Genomic DNA, 19,058 nt, shown 5'->3' on the forward strand with positions numbered 1-19,058 from the left:
CCCTTTGAGGATTTTCTTCCCTCTCAGGAATTCTGTACGTTCTGGCCTGGGAGATTCCATCACTAGCACTTAGTGTTAGATTGGATCATTGTTCACTGGCTTTCCTTCTTTATTATAGAAGCAGTGCATCTATTCACTTTGCTACATGGCTCTACTATACCTCCTTATGTGGTAAGCTGAGTACCTGTTCCTGCCCCAGTGATATTGGACTTGGCCAGTGATTTGTTTTGGACACTAAATGTTAGGAAATATAAATATAATTCCAGTAGAAATTCAAGTATTTCAACTTGGCTTCTCGTCCTTTTGGCATTCACCATGAGAACATTCCACATTGCTATTGGTATCAAAATGAAAAGACCCTGGGAAGAACTGAATTAAATCTGTGACCTACAGCAAAGCCCAGCAGAGCCAACATTTAACTTACGGATTTGTGAGTGAAGGGGGTAAAAAAGATATTTACTCCTTTAAGCCATTAAGGTGTTGTGGTATCTTGTTATGCAGCGTTACTCTAACAGATCTAATAAATTCTCTGAAGAGTTTCCTTCCATGTACTATTGGAAATAGTTTGTTTCCGTAGGTCTTTCTATGTGATTTAAAATTAAAACACGTCCATACACCATGCATTTGTTACCAAGGACAGTCTGTCAATCCTCCATCTGAGTTAGACTCCGCCATAGGTATTTCCAGTCATTGTTGTACTGATGAGTATTCAGAAGCCATGTAACTATTTGTAAAATAGACATTAACAATAAATGTTTATTTTAAAGAAAAGTTGAAGAGTGACTAGGTCAGAGCTGCTTTAAGAATCTGCCATAAGTCACTGATCAATGCTTATGCAGAAGTGCTGGAATTGACAATTATCTCATATCTGTAGAAATATGTATGCAGAACTAAATCCTATGTCTTATTTTTCCCGATACCAGTAAGTGTTAGTCTAGCCTCTGAGAGTATTCATGTCTTTTCTACCTGCTTACCTTCAAATATATGAGCCAGTGTCTTATTCATTTTACTTTCTAGTGGAAACAGTTTTATGTTCTGAATAAAACGTATTGAATGTCAATTATTTCCCTGTAATGATCCCACATGTCTTGAAAATGCAAGGAATATTTTGATTTCTGTCAGCAGCAATGCCTGACGAGCTCTTTTCTGGACCTTCTGGAATTCTCAGTCTTTTTGCTGTTACTGATCTTCCTGTTGAATGTAGGATAAGCGTATTGATTTTTACAGAAGAATTACTATTTATAAAATCAATTCTGGTAAACTTTGTTTTCTTAGTTTATGTTCCTTATGAAATGTTTTAAAATCATGTAAGTTAATAAGAACCCTTTAAACATTTTTATTTTTTATAAGTGCCTTTGAATTTTTAAAGGAATTAAATTTATTTTATTTTTTTTTACTCACATGTATAAATGATATTCAGTTTTCAGTTGTTTATCCAAGAGAGAAGGGAAATAGAAATAGAACAGAGAGACACCTTATATTTTAAGATGTGCTGTTCTACACCCAATACAATTTGCCAATTAAATACATGAGGAAAAAGTCAAAGAAGTAAATCAGATCAATCTTTCATGCATCTTTTTAAGATCTCTGGAAGTTTGCAGACTTCTGAAGTAAGTTGCATAGCACACGTATAATAAATGGATATGACAAAGGCATAATGTGCCAAAATTGTGGACATTTGACTCTGTATGATGTTGTAGGAAAATGATTGAAGAATGTTAGTGTTAAAAGCTGCTGGAGAGGTTTATCTGTTAAGTACCAATTCAGAGTACTATTTTGGTTTGCCCTCTTTTAGTTCCAAATGAAAACCTTAAAGGTGGATGATGAATTCACCAAACTCTATTGCTTCGTCCTAAGAAACAGATGCACTTGAAAGATTTATCCAGCTAGAGCTCAGTTATGGAAGAAGCCTTTTATACGTGGTGATGATGATGACACAGGCCTTAATAGCTGATGGCTCCATTGTAATTACAAATAGATAGGTAAAGGATAATTGGGGGAGCCATGACTTTAGTTGCATCAATTTGCTTATATTACTTTTCACTGGACTTTTACAGACTAGTTCTGTATAGGAAGAGTAATAAAATATTCACAATCTAAGTATTTTAACTTCTTTCTAGTTGCTATTTTCATATCAGACTTATTTGTGGGATGCATTGGAACAGAAAAGACAGTTTGCTTTTAATCAAACATCTGAATTTTCCACTTTGCCATTGTTTTACATTTATTTCAGAAGATAGAAATGTTTATTTGAATTTATAGTTATTTATTGCTTGCTACTATTTTTTCAAATGTATTACGTAAGTCTTGTTTACCAATTAAGTTCAAAATAAAAACAAAACGTAAAATCATTACTGCAGCATTTTTTGAGAACCATTTTTTTAGGTTAATTCAGCATAGCAGTGCTTTTCAGATCCCTTCCTGAGTAGAATGTTTTCTTACACCTTATCTCTTCCAGTCTCACACAGTAGGTTTGGCACTCTCGTGGCATTATTAATGTGTTACTCACAGTTAGGTTGAAAATTCTTTGAGGACAGATGGCTTCCACAAAGCAGGTGGGGAGCATTTATGATGATATTTCTTGAGGCAGACTTCCTGGTAGTCCCTAATAAGGTGTTTTGGAAAATTCCATTACCTATGCCTAGGCAAACACGCAGATCCTTTGGCACCTTGGGGTAGTTCTGCCTTAAATTACGGTATAAAACTCAAAAATGTGCAGTAAACTTCTTTCTTTTAGAGTTACATTTGTGCATGTGGCAATAGGTGTGCTTGTATATGTGAAATATGTGAAACAGGAAGCGTATATTTACCCTATGTGTACCACTGAAAAATAATAATATGAACACCCAAGGCATGTTCACAAATGGATGAGTATGTATATCACTGCATCCCTGTCTTAATCCCTTCATTCTCTAGACTCCTGGAGAACACAACAGAGGTAGCATTTGAATCCAGTTTTTATGGAACAAAGAGTGCCTATAATGTAGCAATTCTTGCAGCTTCTACTTGGAAATAAAAAAAAAAGAGAAAAGAAAAAGAGAGACATAAGATATGCACAGAAAAGACAAGAGACGTTGGCCACAGAAGAAATCAGAGAAGAGAAATAAAGGATTGATAGTCAAGTATTAAAGTAGAAAATAAACATTTTTATCAAATCTGTGTTTATGTGTGTGTGTGAGAGAGAGTGTGTGTGTAAATAAAATATTTGAGACATCCTTTTGTTCTAAATGTTAGAAATTTCTCCAAATTTGTATCACTCTTAATTCCAAACACTGGGTTATTAAGTTTTCCTTCTGTTAGGCAGTTGTCCTGTTTTTTTTTTTTTTTTTCCTTAACCTTCCAAGTGTATGCTAATCAGTGAAAGGTGATAGTATTTTGCCATAGCATATTGTTAACCTCCTGTACCTGCCTTTATTTTTTGTGTTGCACCACCTTACTTATTCCTTTTATTGCACTAATGTGCTTTGATGATAAAAGCAAAGAAATACATGGAAAGATAATGAGATTCTGGCCAAAGGTGAAAAACGCATGTTATAGTCTTCTGCCTACCTGACATAGTGATTGTCAGCCTTGTATTAATTGGATCTTATTATAAGATCAGACTCTGTTGTTTACATCAAAAAGAGATTATATAAGACATCTGAAAATCTGCCACATCTTCACACTTATTCTGTGTCACAGGACATTTTTGCTTTAGAAATCAATCCCTCACACAATCTGCAGGATGAGCAGTTTACTGATTTCAAGGGAGGCTTCAGGTAACTGCTTGTTAACTTAAAAGATGACCACTCACTTGGATACTTTCAAAGATATTTTCTTCCTATGCCACGGAGCTTTTCGCTGCCAACATTTTATCAACATGTTTTCAATGGGAAACTTAACTTTGCACTTTCTCATAACAACCCCTCAATAGCCCACACATCTCCAATTTGATAGGTCAGAATGTGCTGCCTGTGTGCTGCTATGATAAGGGGAAAATTCCAAAATGCCAGTGTGGACTTTTTCATTCTGGTGTACTGAAGACAGCATTTTCCCCTATCATCACTTACTGGTTCTTTAAGTCTAACTGTAGAATAAAAGTTTAGCCAGGGGATAGTCATGTCAATTAGAGATCCTTAGAGCTATCCTACCTTGGCTACAGAATTGTTTAATTAACTAAATAATAAAAATTAAGGTTATTAAATCCTAGAGTAAAAGACCTTTGGTTTTTAGAAGATATTGAGATTAAATTAAAATTAATATGGTTCTTTGCTGCCGGGTTAGTGATAAGAAAGCTTGAGCTCTGGTCCAGGGTGCTGCTCCCCATTAGCTGTTTGATTTTCATCAAGTCATTTAACTTGCCTGAGCCTCATTTCCCTTATGCCCAATAGTACTACTAACCCCTGCTTTAGGTAACTCTAGGCTTAAATGATTCAAAGAGGTGATATTGACTTGAAAGTTAGGTAGCATGTATTGTTTCAATTTTACCACATCCAAAAAGCAGTTGTTATATGTTTTATCTCATTTAATCCTTAAACCAGAGCCATAGATGGTAAATGACAAAATAGGGATTCAAGTTTGATTGCCTACACTCCTTCCTGTCTTTGTGACTTGAGTTAGAATTTACTATCAAAAACTGAAACGAAGAAACAGTATATCTAAGATCATGAGGAAGGAGAGAATTCTGGGGAGATGTCAACTGACTCTCTCTGTTCTCAACTCCGATTCATCTGTCTCTTCTGAGCCAAAAGGGCTGCACACATCTAAACTTATTTATATGTATACATACAAAATATAAATGCATGTATTATAGTAATAGGCAAAACAAAGTATAAGACTTCATATTTATTCCTACAATTCCAACCCAACGCCTCAATTTCTTTCTAGTCTTCTCTTTTCTCACTTCTGTAAGACTTATCTAACATTGCTAAATCTGACTCACATAATGATTAATATTTTTACTTACTATTTGATCATTTAACTCGTTCCATGTTCCTAATCTCCTGATAAAGACAGCCACCTCGTTCCATGTACTCATTCTAAGCCATTTCCTAGGGAAACAGCTGCCTCCTTCATGGGAACCTCTGTATTCACTTCCCATTTCCCTCCTTGGTCACCAGCCATGCAAGCAAATCCTCATGGCCCACCTCCCACTGTCCTGTTCCTTTGCTGCTAGTCACATCATTGCCTCTTCAACATCCTCTGCCTGTACTGTCCTACTTTCTTGGTCCAGAGGACACTGATGCCACAAGATGAAATGTCCTCTCCCGTCATGTGCTTCCTCTCCTGCCTGCCACCTTGATCTCATGCCTGCACTCTGCTTTGTAGTCTCTAGCACACAGATCCCTCTGGGAAAGGGAGGACAACAAAGGATGAAGGAAAGGAAGAGAGAAGGGAGCACAGAGATAAAACAAGAGGGAAGGAGAGGGAAAGGAGGAAGAATGGGAAGAGAAAAGCAGAAATTAAAGAATTCAAAAGGAGGAACAACTGTAGGGAGGGGAAGGGAATGGAGACGATAAGGAGGAAAGGAAGGTAATAGATGTGTAAGAAGCACCAAATAACCAGAAAATTCAAAGTGAGGAACATAAGTATTCAAGCAAAGGCTGTGCTATAATTGTAGAAACATCTGTTTATTCTTGTAAGCCTTCCCCATGGTTCCTCATTGCATCTAGGCAGTCAACTAAAGCCTTTATTTGGGCTGCTGTCAGTCTCCACAGAGTAGACAAACTCTAACTTCACGTTAAAATAATACTTCAATAGCACCTTAAAATCATTTGATTCAACTTTTAAAGGAAAATCTACTTCCAGTGACTCCAGTTGAAAGTGCTTAATATGCACTACTTTTTTGGAAAATGGGACATTTTTCAAAGTATTAAAGGTAGAATAACTTCATTTTAAATACTTCTTATAATTCCAGTAATTTAATAATTAATTCATTAGGAGTTCCTGTCGTGACTCAAGTGGTTAACTAACCCAACTAGGAACCATGAGGCTGTGGGTTAAATCCCTGGCCTGGCTCAAGTGGGTTGAGGCTCTGGTGTTGCTGTGAGCTGTGGTATGGGTCGCAGATGTGGCTCGGATCTGGCAGTGGCTGTGGCTGTGGCTGTGGCTGTGTTGTCGGCCGGCAGCTACAGCTCCGATTCAACCCCTAGCCTGGGAAACTCCATGTGCCCTGGGTGCTATAAAAAAAAAAAATTCATTCATTAAACAACAGCATTTTAGGACTCTTTTATTTCACCTAATGATACAAACATTTTCAGTAAAATTTCCTTTGTTTTAGTGCAATTTTTTTTAAATAAAACAGACTTTTGCTTATAGCTATGATGGAGTAACAGAGTACAGATTTACCTTTTTCTGGAAACAACAAACACAAAGAGAAATAACACATGCCACAAAGGTATTCAAGAAACTAGACATCAAGCAATGAAGGAAAATGATCCTTGAGAAATAGGAACCAAGGGTATGAGCCACATCCCCAGATTATCCCCCAGAAAGAAGTTCAGCAGGTGAGCTAAAGAAAGCATGGCAATGTAACCATATCTGACCCAATAATCTTTTGATCTTCCCAGATTTGATGATATATTTTATTTGGTTTTCCTTTTCCTTCTCTACTTCATTGCATATACTTCTTTTTTTCCTCTTTTAAAGTTTTATTGAAATAGAGTCGATTTACAATGTGGGGTTGTGGAGAAAAGGGAACCCTCCTGCACTGTTGGTGGGAATGGAAGCTGGTACAACCACTATGGAGAACAGTATGGAGGAACCTTAGAAATCTATACATAGAGCTACCATATGATCCAGCAATCCCACTCTTGGGCATGTATCCGGACAAAACTTTCCTTAAAAAAGATACATGCACCCGCATGTTCATTGCAGCTCTATTCACAATAGCCAAGACAAGGAAACAACCCAAATGTCCATTAACAGAAGATTGGATTAGGAAGATGTGGTGTATATATACACAATGAATACCACTCAGCCATAAGAAAGAACGAAATAATGCCATTTGCAGCAACATGGATGGACCTAGAGACTCTCATCCTAAGTGAAGTAAGTCAGAAAGAGAAAGACAAATACCATATGATATCATTCATATCTGGTATCTAATATACAGCACAAATGAATCTTTCCACAGAAAAGAAAATCATGGACTTGGAGAACAGACTTGTGGTTGCTGGGGGAGGGGAGGGAGGAAGGGTGTGGGAGGGGTTGGGAGTTTAGGGTTAACGGATGCAAACTATTGCTTTTGGAATGAATTAGCAATGAGATCCTGCTGTGTAGCACTGAGAACTATGTCTAGATACTTACAATGCAGCGTGACAATGTGCGAAAAAAAGAATGTATACATGTGTGTGTAACTGGGTCTCCATGCTGTACAGTGGGAAAAAAACATAAAATTTCTTTAAAAATTAGAAATATTTTAAATTGCCTGCATAATTTGTATTAGGTAAAGATTGGTTGGATTCATCTAGCTTAAATTTTCATGTAAAATTATATAAACTAGAAAAAGAAAAACAGCAAATTCTGGTTATATAGTCTATCATATAAACATTGTATAATCGAGTATATTTTATAGTGTATGTTAAAATAGCTTTTACATGCTACCTGAGGCTTTTTTTTCCAGAAAACTAAATTAGAAGCATAAAAGGAATAGGAAGGGCATTAAGGCTATGGCAATTATGTCATAATTCAGGCCTAGAAAATTGTATTAGGGTCTAAGGTGGCTTAGAATACAAGTCTCCTGATTTGAATTTTGATTCTTAGTTCTCATTCTCACTTGCGGTAACAGCTCATTCTAACTTGCAGTGAGATCACTGGCCATTTGAAAGGCTCAACTGGAATTTATGTGCATAACTTACTTTTCTCTCTAGAAATATGACCACCAGGATCACCCTTTCCAGCCCCACTCTGATGCATATGTATAACCATAAGAGCTAACGCTGAAAAAAATGTAAAACAAGAGACACAAGATGCTTGAGAGTCAGATGATTCACTGACTACGGAGTTTTAGTCTACAGTCAATCCACCAGTACCTTTCCTTCGCCTAGTGTTTACGACTGTGGATGTAGATGCCAAAGCATCAGGATGAATATGACTGTCCTCACTTATTAGTATTTTAATGTATCTTGAAGAATTCCAAAAACAATAGAGGAACAATTGGTGTGTGACTGGATTTTGGACTTTGTGTCTAAAAAGACCTTGCTTTCTGGTGTTGCCTCTGTCACTTCAGGCCAGGTACTAATGTTAAAATTATTTACATTCTCCAAGTTCCAGCTTTGTCATTTTCAAAATGAGAATGGCAATATTCATGCTGATGACTCACAATATATTAATGAGAATAAAAGAAGCAATGTGTGTGATCATGAGAGAAAAGTAAGGTCATATTACAAGGTGATTTCAGATTGTTTTTGATTTTAAATTTCATTTTCAGAAGATACCACCTTAGCTTACATAGCACTTTGGATTTTACAAACAACCTCAACCTGGGGCATCTCATTTCATCTTCCAAAAAGCTTTTGTAGTAAAATATGTCTCTTATTTTCTAAAATGCTTGGGTTGGAGCATCCAAAGAGTAAAATAAACATGTATTCAACAAGAAAACTGGGTGAGACCCAGGTTTTCTTATTCCAAACCAACTGCTCTTTTCTGTGTTTCTAGTCAGAGGATCATTGTTTTATAGTGTAGCTCTTCTACCACTAGAAATAGAAAGTCACTTAACCTAACTATAGTGATTTTCTTCATTCCTCCAGGGAAAACTGATTGCTCTCTAAGTACACAATTATATAATGTTAATAACCCAGTACTTCTAGCAATTTCCAAAAGAGTTAATTCACTGACATTTTCACAATTCACATACAAAAATGTAATAGCTTAATAACTCAGAATAATATATCCTACACTGCTCTACTTCTAATAACCCTCTGAATGTACTTTCTATTTGCAAATTCATGTTCCATTTCATCTCTCTCCAAACTCCCTTCTGAAGCTTTGATTTGAATGCTTATCTGTCTTATTCTGTAGTGTTTCTTATTCTTTGAAGATAAGAAACATATCTTATTCATTAACGGCATTGAAAGCAGTGAGGTCCCCTTGATCTCTTATTTGTAAACACTTTTTTAGTTTTGGACCTAAGATGATGTTTGTACATAATAAGGACTGCTTTTCATTGAGCAGTCAATGAATGACTGAAGTAAACATGTATTTCATAAATGAACTCCCTCAATCCTCATAACAACTCCATGAGGAAGATACAGTTATTATCCCCATTGTATACATAAGAACATTGAGGTTCAAAGTGCAAAATGCAAGATTTTAACTCAGGCCGTCTAACTGCAAAGTCTTTGCTTTTAGTTGCCCTGCTTTATTGTCTATTTTTTATGATAAGCAATTATTACTTATTTAGCAGATAGAAGAAATATTGTTTAAAACTGAAAGTCCTCAAGCCAAAGCCATGCCCGGTGGATTGGTTTCTACATTTGTTTGATCTAAAAATTCAATTAAAGAAATAGTTGAGAGCTAAAATAAATAGGGGAATTCAGAGATTTGCTTCAGATTCAATAGAGACTGTACACATTGCACCTTAGGAGTTGATAAAACATTTCCAAAGCTTTAAGAAAATTGCCTGAATCATAATATATTTTAAAGTCCTCCATATTTCCATAGATACTGTTTACTAAAGAATACAACATCAGCACCAACACCCACATCTCCTGAGAGGATATTATTATCATTTGCATTTATTTTTGCTCTCTTTGTAAGGTGTTTACCCATCCTTCCGAGGAAAAAATGTGCCAAGATGACTTTGAGTACCATTCCTCCAATCTTAATCCTGTTGTTCTCCCTGAGTTCCCTTGCCACGTTTCACACCCTGGCCTCAGAAGTCAGAAGAATTTATTTTATAATTCTGGCTGTGGAATTCTAAAGTGCTCAGGTACACAAATGGGAATTGAGTGTTGCAGTGGAAGAAGCAGTGTTGAAATCTGCCTGTTTCTACATGGCGTTTCTCACCTTGCATTTTGGGAGCCTTCTGGGTTGCTCTGGGTTGTTCTTGACTCTTTTTCCTTCAGTACAGTTTGGGTTGGAAGAATGACTCAGAATCTTTCTTCTCTTCCAGAGCAGGTACCCTTCACCCAGAAATTCTGACATAGGTTGGAAGGAGGGAAGTAAAAGAAGGAACCTTTGATGCTCTCCCTCTTTGTACAGTTAGAAAGGCCTAGAACTAACGCCCAGCCACCTGGCTCTTTTTCTTGTGCTTGTAGGAAGGTCAAGATTCAGAAAAATCATAGTTCAGTCGCAACTCGAGTACTTGCTATTTTAACACCATGGGAAATTTACTTTTAAAAAGGTGTTATGAACCCCACATTCCTTGAGATTATCTAAAGGTCGCCAACTGTTGGGAATGGCTCATTCTTGATAATAAACAGTTGACTATGATAGCCTATGTTGACACCTTCCAAGTTTGTGACAGACAGAATCCTGACGTCTAATTTTCTAAGAATAGATTAGACTGGTGACTCTGCATGGCAAAAACCACTCTTTCCATAAGAAAAATTGCACATAGATAAATATGCTATAGTAAAATAGCATGGTGGAGCATAGATTAAATAACTTACTGGCCATGAAACTTTTAGGCCAATGATATCATCTACCTCTTCCTCTTGAGTTCTCTAGCAGTGCTCCTGCTAAAATCAGGGATTACTTACCCTTGCACATTATAGGAAAACAGTACACTTTGTCACATCTGTAATTTATGTCAGTGCATCTACATGAAATACCTTTATGGGCTGATTTAACAATCATAATTTAGGTGAAGAGCTTGATTTTTAATGCCTTTGTTATTTCATACAAAAAATTTAACTCTGTGTTATATTTTTCAGTTAGCTCTGCAGTTTGCTCACATGTCACTCCCTCTGGCAGCACTGTTTCCATTATCAATAAGACTTTATGGGCAGCCCACAAATCATTATGTGGTTTGGCACACACTCTTAGGTTAATGAGATAAATCTGATTTCCCTTGGTCTTCCTATATGTAAAAATGTCTTTTCTGAGAGTCATATTTTTGCAGATGATTTAGCTCAGAAAATCTGTTTAAAAACATGAAGGTAACATGGCCCTTAGGTGAGGATGATTAGGAATATAGGGATCATGCAATTACGTTTAGTTGGATTAAGTGGAGCTGACTGACTTTCATAATTAATTTAGTCTCATGATTGGTCTTTGGGGGGACTATCTCAGATGAAAAAGATGATTGTGGTAAAAGAGCATGAACTACTTTAAGATAATAACTGAACCACAGATGATCCACGTATCAGAAAGATTAAGTGATTTTAGCAAGGGCATAAGATCAGTATACAAATGTGGATTGTTTTCTTATATACCAGGAATAAACAATTAGAATTTGAAATTTAAAAATCTAATAACATTTGCATTAGCGCCAAAAAATGAAATACTTAGGCATAAATCTAAAAAAAAATAGGACAGATGTGTAGAAAATTAGACTTTTGATGAAAGAAATCAAAGATAAATGAGATATTTTGTATTCATGGATTGCAAGACTCTATTCCTAATGTGTCAGTTTATGTATAGATTCAATGCAATCCTCAAATCAAAATCAATGTGTAGACATTAAAAAGTTGTTTCTAAAGTTATATAGAAAAGCAAAAAGGACACAGAATAGCCAACACAATATTGAAAAAGAAGAACCAAGCTGGAGGACTGACACTATCATACTTGGAGACTTAATATGAAGCTTCAGTAACTGGGGCAGCCTGGCATTGGCAAAAGATTAGACATGTAGATCAATGAAAGAGAATAGAGAGCCTGGAAATAGACCCACACAAATACAGTCAAATGATTTTTGGGAAAGGAGCAAAGGCAATTCAGTGGAGAAAGGATCTGGCACCCAAGCAACTGGATACTGCAAAAAAAAAAAAAAAAAATCTAGCTAAGCTATAATTGTCGCAAAAATTAACTCAAAATGAATAGTAGACCTAAATGTAAAATGCAGTGCTGTAAGACTTTTAGAAAATAGCACAGTAGAAAATCTTGGTGATTTTGGGTTTAGCATGACTTTTTAGATACAACATCAAAAACACAATCCGTGAAGAAAAAAAAATAATAAGTTGGGTGTACTTAAACTTAAAATCTTCTCCTCTGCTGAAGACACTGTCAAGAAAATTAAAATACAAGCTGCAGTCTGGAGAAAATATTTGCAAAACACATATCTGATAAAGGACTTGTATCCAAAATATACCCACTTAAAACTAAGCAATAAGAAAACAACCCACTTGAGAAATGGGCAAAGCTCTGAACAGATACCACCCAAAAGAATATATACAGATAGATAAACCTATGCAAGGATGCTCACTACCACTCGTCATATTACTTTGTTATTACAATGGCAAAAATTCAGGAAGCTGACAATACCAAATGCTGGTGTGGGTGTGGAGCAACAAGAACTCCCATTCATTGCTGTGGGAATGCAGAATGGTACGGCCACTGTGGAAATTAGAAGTTTTGTTCAAAGTGAAATACGGTCATAGGATATGATTCAGCAATCACTGTTTTGTATTTGGCTAATTGAATTGAAACCTTAGAGCCACACAAAAAGTGTATAGCACATCAGTGTTAATAGCTTATTGTTATTTCGTCAAACTGGAAGCAGCCAAGAAGTCTTTTGGTAGGTGATGGATAAACAAACTGTGATATATCCATACTGTAGACTACTGTTTAGCATTAAAAAAAAAAAAAAAAAAAAAAAAAAGAGCTGTCAAGCCATGAAAAAACCAGAGAAACCTTCAACACCTGTTTAAAGTTTAAGTGAAGGACGCCTAGCCAGTCTAAGAAGGCTACATAACTGTATTATCCAATTATATAACATTCCGGAAAAGGCAAAATTATAGACTACCATGGTTGCTAGCTGTTCAAGGGGAAGAGGAAAGGGAGGAGTATATGAAACACAGGAAATTTTTAGGACAAACTATTCTGTATGAAACTATAACAAGGCATTCATGACGTTATGAATTTGTCAAATCCCATTGAACTTTACATCACAAAATCAAGTTTTAATGTATGCAAATTAAAAAGAAATCATTTAGTAGGTTGGGCATCCAAGGAAAGAGCGAGATTATTGCAAGTGCATCTAAATATATTAAAAATATACAAAAAAAACCCACCCTTTATCGAAGGGAGTAGAGACTCATGAGCTAAGTAACTTGGGAAACGATCAGAGTCTGTAAGATAAAAGGCAGAAGGGACTACACATAACCACTCTAGTTGATAAAATTGTACTCCAGAGAGTATGCGTTAGCAATTGTGATACTGCTGTATACGTGTACTGAAAGTAAACAAGTAAATGAATGGCAAAAGCCAGGTTTTCTTCTTTGGGTGTGGAAGTTTGCAGATGAAGAGGTAGGCTAGAATAATCCATGTGATAATGGAATGAAACTGGAGACTTCAGCAAGAACGCATGTTTAACTTGATACTATTACAACAAACAGTAAAATTTATAGATAGGAGTATATAAAGAGGTTAGTATACAAATATGTATTTCTTTTCTCTGCCATCTGAGAGCCTAAAAAAATGATACTCCAGTAGCAAAGAAAACATCTAGCACTCAGATCTTGATATCTAGTACCATTCCCCCAAAAAAGGAACCAAGGCTGTCTTAATTGGCAGAATATATGCGAGATAAACCTGGAGCATCTTATAGAGTCTGAACCATCTTAATAGTGCCAGAGATAAAGAATGTGTAGACAAATAGGCAAACAAAACAATAGCAGCAATGTGGGGATACACCAGAAGGGCCCATGAGCCAACGGAGAGCTCTATTGTGGTTGAATTGGATCTCCCCAAAATTCATATGTTGAAGTCCTAACACCCAGGACCTCAAAATGTGATCTTATTTGCAAATAAGGTTGTTGCAGATATAATTAGTTAAGAAGCCATACTGGGAGTTCCCGTCGTGGCGCAGTGGTTAACGAATCCGACTAGGAACCATGAGGTTGCGGGTTTGGTCCCTGCCCTTGCTCAGTGGGTTAACGATCCAGCGTTGCCGTGAGCTGTGGTGTAGGTTGCAGACGCGGCTCGGATCCCGCGTTGCTGTGGCTCTGGCATAGGCCGGTGGCTACAGCTCCGATTCAACGATTCAACCCCTAGCCTGCGAACCTCCATATGCCATAGGAGCGGCCCAAGAAATAGCAACAACAACAACAAAAGACAAAAGACCAAAAAAAAAAAAAAAAAGAAGTCATACTGGAGTGAAATGGGCCTCTAAATCAGTATGACAGTTTTCCCTATAAAAGGAGACATTTGGATACGTATCAGGGAGCAAATACGTGCTGTCTTAAAGAGCAGGGAAGTTTATTCAAATTTAGTTGGCCTAATGGCCAGTCCAAAGGAGATAAATATCTTTTTTTTTTTTGGTCTTTTTGCGTTTTCTAGGGCTGCTTTCTGCGGCATATGGAGGTTCCCAGGCTAGGGGTCAAATCAGAGCTGTAGCCGCTGGCCTACACCAGAGCCACAGCAACGTGCAATCTGAGCCATGTCTGCAACCTACACCACAGCTCACGGCAACACCAGATCCTTAACCCACTGAGGCCAGGGATTTAACCCGCAACCTCATGGTTCCTAGTCGGATTCGTTAACCAGTATGCCACTATGGGGGCTCCATATCTTTTTTTTTTTTTTAAACCAATAATTTATACTTCCTCAAAAGAGGATTTCATTTGCTCACAAAGGGCATTCCTCTAGTATAGAGTTTGAACTAAGCCAGATCAAAGTTTATGTGTCCTTTTATATCAACTCCATCCTTATTTGCTCTTGTCACCTGCATGGACTCTTAGTTAAATAAGCTGTGGCCAAAAGTACACGTTTTATTTTGGATAACTAGCAATCTAAAATCTGGTAGTTTTTGTGGGGAGAGAGCGTGTGAACCTCTTTCTTGAGGTTTCTTGAGGATTCAGACACTCTTTCTGGAGTCCATTCAGCACTGTTCAAGCCAGGGAAATACCAGTGCAGTCCTTTTCATTCCTATTCAACCTCTTTTATTGCTAAAATATTATTGCTCTGTTTGATCACTGTCTTTGTCAGTTCAACTTAACAAACATGTTTTATGAACTCTTGTATGTTAATCAATGCTCCGGGTACTGTGGGAGGTCAGAATCCTGCATGAGAGGCATAAAGTTTGTGAAAAATAACTATCACACAAAGCAGCATATGAAAATTCTCTACAGAGATGTAGCCTTACTGAAAATAGAATGTAGGCTGTCACAGGATCATAGCGATATAAGGTCCTCGTGTAAATTTACTGGAATTTCTTGGAGTATAATGTTCTAATTGAGTATAAAACCTGAACTTACTGTATTGTGACAAAGTGACACAGCCTTTACTGTGACAAAGCCTACCAGAAATTAATGTTGAATAATTATCTCTTGAGAATGAGTTTATGCTTCCAAGGGAATCTGGAGCAACAGTGTTTCTCAGGAAATTCAAGAATGTGTTTCTTTCCTGTTACTTAGACGGAAACCTTTTCTAGCATGTGATGCCCACTTATTCTGATGCTGTCTTCTCTTTTTCTATAATCAACATTACCTTTGCTTTTTTAATGTGTCTCAAGAAATTCTGGAGAAAGCATCTCTCTCTCTTTTTTCTTAACCCTTTTTTAAACACGTGCACTAAAGAGTTACAAAAATAATGACAGAAAAGTTTCAGAGAATTGAATTTACCTGCAGGGCATTGAGAGACTATGTGAATATCATAAGGTGAAAGCCAATATCATGTGACAGGCCAGCTATATTTCACATATATTTGAGAGTGATTGTAAGGAATGAATAGAGAGCTTATAGATACACTTAGTGATAAGTGTTTATTCTAATCCATTTACTCACTCACCAAACCTTTGTTAAGCCATTTAGGATGTGTAAGTATCAAGCCATGACTACCAAAGTTGAATAACAAGATACTGTTTTTATATTCAGGATGTTTAGTTTAAAAAAAATATCAACCAGTGATGAAGGTGTGATAAATGTTTGAGAGAACTTTGTAGGTGGTGTTTGCATCCCCCTTCCCCAATTCATAGGTTAAATCCTAACACTCAATATAACGGTATTTGGAGGAGGGGCCTTTGGGGGGTAATTAGGTCATGAGATTGAGCCCTCATGTATGGGATCATTGACCTTATAAGACAGATCCCGGAGAGTCTTTGCCCATTTCGTCACACGAGGACACAATGAGAAGGCAGGCACCTATGAGCTAATTTATGAGCCAGCCCTTCCCAGACACCAAATCTGCCAGGCATCTTAATCTTGGACTTCTCCAGAACTTAATGAAAAATAAATGCTTGTTTCTTATAAGACACACAATACATGATATTTTTGTTACAGCAGTCTGAATGTACTAAGACAGGTGGCTTTAGAAGATACAGAGGGAGGCCGAGTTGGAGGTTAGAGAGATTCTTCAGAGAGGCGTAATGCTCTAGATTGAGTCTTGAAAGAAAAGTATGAGTTGTCTAGGCTGGAGATGAGATTTTGGTGGTGAGACTTTTGTGGGGCAAAGGCTCTGTGGTGTAAAACAGCCTGATGGAGAAAACTTGCAAGCAATATGGACTGGCACTCTGTCAGAGAACGTTTCATAAGTTGACGTGATTGAAATCACTATCCTGCCTTACCTGTTTCACTTGACTGGTTCTAAGGGTAGTCTAGCAGATGCTGGGGGTGGCTCATTCTCTTCCCCTGAGACCCTTCCACCATTTGGATTGATATGATCAATGCCCTGCCTCTCCTCCTTGGTTAAGGGCTTACACCTGCAGACTTCTTCGGGCCATCACCATAGGGCAAGGTACTGAGTCCTAGCAGTTTTAAGGCGGAGCCTGTTTGTGTCGCAATCCATATTTCAGAGATGCACCTAGCGGTCAACCTACAGGGAGGCTTTCTCTAATGGTTCTTTTTCCATAGTTTCTTCCCTTTCCTGGCTTATGCCCCTTCCGCTCATGATTTTTTTGCTAAAAGCATTCTTTAGTACATCGCTTTCTTAAACCCCCAACTCTAGCTCTGCCTCTATGGAACACAGCCAAAACAATTATAGTCTATGTTACATTCATGTTTATGTCGAAGTACCAAAAAGTAGAGATGTGATCTAAGCACTGAAAAATGAACTGTTAAATAAATGGATCTGAAAATTATATTAAGTAGGATGCAAGTATATATGATAATTTGAAATCAGATAATAGTTAACATATATTGAATATTCACTATGCTCTAGGCATCTTGTAAACTTGTTACATGTATAATCTCATTTAAGCCTCAAAAGACCCCATGAGGCAGATTGAATGCTATCTACATTTCACTGACAACGAAACCAGGGATTAGGAAAATTGATTCTTTTGCCTAAGACTACCCAGCAAGAATGACCTATATAATTCTATTTAAAGATTTTTTGTATGTGTGTGCTGGTGGGCATCTGATTATCTGAACTTCATTAATTGAAATTTAATTGATTTTAGAGAAGGATTCAAAAACCCTGGACGTCAAATGTGTAACATATTTTTAAGGCCCTGACAAAGGACCTGGATGCACTATTTGAGTTATTAAAATAAACTTTATTTAGTTTATTGACATGGAAATATTTAACTTATGCTTTAAGATTCAGACTTAAAAAAAAATTGTCATCTCCTAAACATGGGGTAAACAACACATTGTTAATAGGCAGTACCCTGAGTGTCAGTTTGGCATCTGGATTACGTAAGGCATAATTGGATTTACTTTATGCAATTAGAATTGGGAATTTTTGCTGTCGAAGCACTACCTTGCAGTTTTTGCCTGGAACCGAATGTTAAGCATTTTGTTTGGAACTTGGAAAATCTGCCTTGACAGTGCTTCATAATAGAACCAATTATCAGGTGTGCTATTACACATAGCCTTCCAGACCCCAATTTAAATAGAAAGTAGTGACAATTTCTTTTGTGAAATAGTCTCCATAACACTTAAAATCAACCATTATGTGAAGACCTACATGCTTATCAAGGCGAGGAGGGACCAAGAATACTTGTTACATAAACATGTATTTTGAGGTTGAGATGATTGAATTGCCAACCAAAGAGAATGACAGATACTAACATCCTCTCCCCAAGCCAATTTGTCCTGAATTTCTTTAATAGCCATTAGCACAGTTAAACCTAACCTCAGCCTGTATTAGTTCTCTAAATGAGAAAAAAATAATCTTATTCACAGAAGACCGTTATATTCCTACACTCTGAAACAAAACGTATTTTGATCATCTTTTGTGCATTGACTTATTTGAGTATTTAAAGAAAAATGCGAGTAGAAATGTATCATAGATATGTTAAACACAATAATGAAATGTACTACTGCTCATTTCTCTTTGTCATATGAAAACAAGATGCCCCTGAAAATTTACTGGACACGTTGTGCCTGTGATTACTTATATATTACAAGGGAATGTAGCATTGAGAAATAATTCTCAAATGCAAATAAGTAGGCCAGTGCTTAAAGAATTATCAGGCCTCACTCTGTTAAGATTTCAAGTCAACGGATTTGAAATGAGAGCCAGAAACTTGTATTTTCATTTTTTAACTCTCTAGGTGATTCACATGCATAGCTATATTAAAAACCACTAGCTTAGTGCTTAAGTGAATTTACAAATATTTTCAGATGTGTTAATAGTTATATTACATATTCTGATTACTAATATATAAAATTATCAACATATCTGAAAGTAATTAAGAATATATTTATAGGAGTTCCCATTGTGGCGCAGTGGTCAACGAATCCGACTAGGAACCATGAGGTCACGGGTTTGATCCCTGGCCTTGCTCATTGGGTTAAGGATCTGGCATTGCCGCGAGCTGTGGTGTAGGTTGCAGATGCGGCTTGGATCCCATGTTACTGTGGCTCTGGCATAGGCCAGTGGCTACAGCTCCAATTAGACCCCTAGCCAGGGAATCTCCATATGGTGTGGCAGCGGCCCTAGATAGAGGCAAAGAGACCAAAAAAAAAATGCATATATATATATATATATATATATATATATATATATATATTTATAGACTGTACTCTTCAACT

This window comes from Phacochoerus africanus, chromosome 10 (assembly GCF_016906955.1).
Source record: "Phacochoerus africanus isolate WHEZ1 chromosome 10, ROS_Pafr_v1, whole genome shotgun sequence".
Taxonomy (NCBI): domain Eukaryota; kingdom Metazoa; phylum Chordata; class Mammalia; order Artiodactyla; family Suidae; genus Phacochoerus; species Phacochoerus africanus.